At 51.3% G+C, this 990-nt stretch overlaps 1 pseudogene; it reads right to left on the reverse strand.

Annotated features, from left to right (window-relative positions):
* Nucleotides 1-452: 452 nt before the first annotated feature.
* LOC147661252 (small nucleolar RNA U3) lies at nucleotides 453-623 on the reverse strand (annotated as a pseudogene).
* Between the last annotated feature and the right edge of the window lie 367 nt (nucleotides 624-990).

Consider the following 990-nt stretch of genomic DNA (forward strand, 5'->3'; position numbering starts at 1 on the left):
CACCTTCACTTCCAGATCCACATCGACCCCAAGACCACACTCAGAGGCACCCTCCTCTACAGACCACCAGGACCCCGCGCAAAATTCAGTAAAGACATCACGGACTTCATCACCCCACACGCGCTCCCCTCCAAAGACTACATCCTTCTGGGAGACCTCAACTTCCACCTTGAAAAGATCAACGACCGCAACACCGCCACCCTCTTGGACAACCTAGCCAACCTCGGACTTAAACAACTGGTCACTTCCCCCACCCACATCGCAGGCCACACACTCGACCCCATCTTCACCTCCAGCAATCATGTCTCCTTCAGCCACACTACTGATCTCCTCTGGACTGACCACAGCTGCGTTCACTTCACCTACAACAAGCCGAAACCCATCATCCACCTCCAACCAACTCTACAAAGAAACTGGAACAAAATCACCACATAATTGCGCTCAGTTGTGGGGCTGCTTGTGACCCTTCCTCCAGCTGTCCTGTAAAGGAGAGATGGACGGTCACCCATAGAAATCAGCAGCTGCATTAATGCGACACTGTCCACTCGCTCTAAAACAAGACACTTTTGTAATGCATTTCCCTGGTTAAGCACTGTAGAAATGATCCCTAAAAGACTAGTCCTTCAATAAACCTTTGCAGCTCATACGGACAGGTGTGTAGACAGGAGCCTGAGGTTGGAGGGAAAGTACGAGGGTGCAGTGGGAGAGAGCGAGCCTGCGAGACAGAGGCATCGAGATGGAGAGAGAGAACTCGAAGCAGACAGTGACAGGGAAAGACAGCACGCACGAGAATTATCGAGGCAGGAGAGACAAACCTAACCAACAAATTAAAAAGTGAAACTACACCTGCGGGAACGCATCTCGACAGCGGCTAAAAGCCCGTGCGGGCTGAAGGCAGATGACATGGGCCCCTTTAGCTGTTTGTTTCCCACCCTTACTTTCTTCAATTCTCTCCTCCTCCATTCTTCTTTAGCACTGCCCTCCAACCAT

This window comes from Lissotriton vulgaris, unplaced genomic scaffold (genome assembly GCF_964263255.1).
Source record: "Lissotriton vulgaris unplaced genomic scaffold, aLisVul1.2 SCAFFOLD_331, whole genome shotgun sequence".
Classification (NCBI taxonomy): Eukaryota; Metazoa; Chordata; class Amphibia; order Caudata; family Salamandridae; genus Lissotriton; species Lissotriton vulgaris.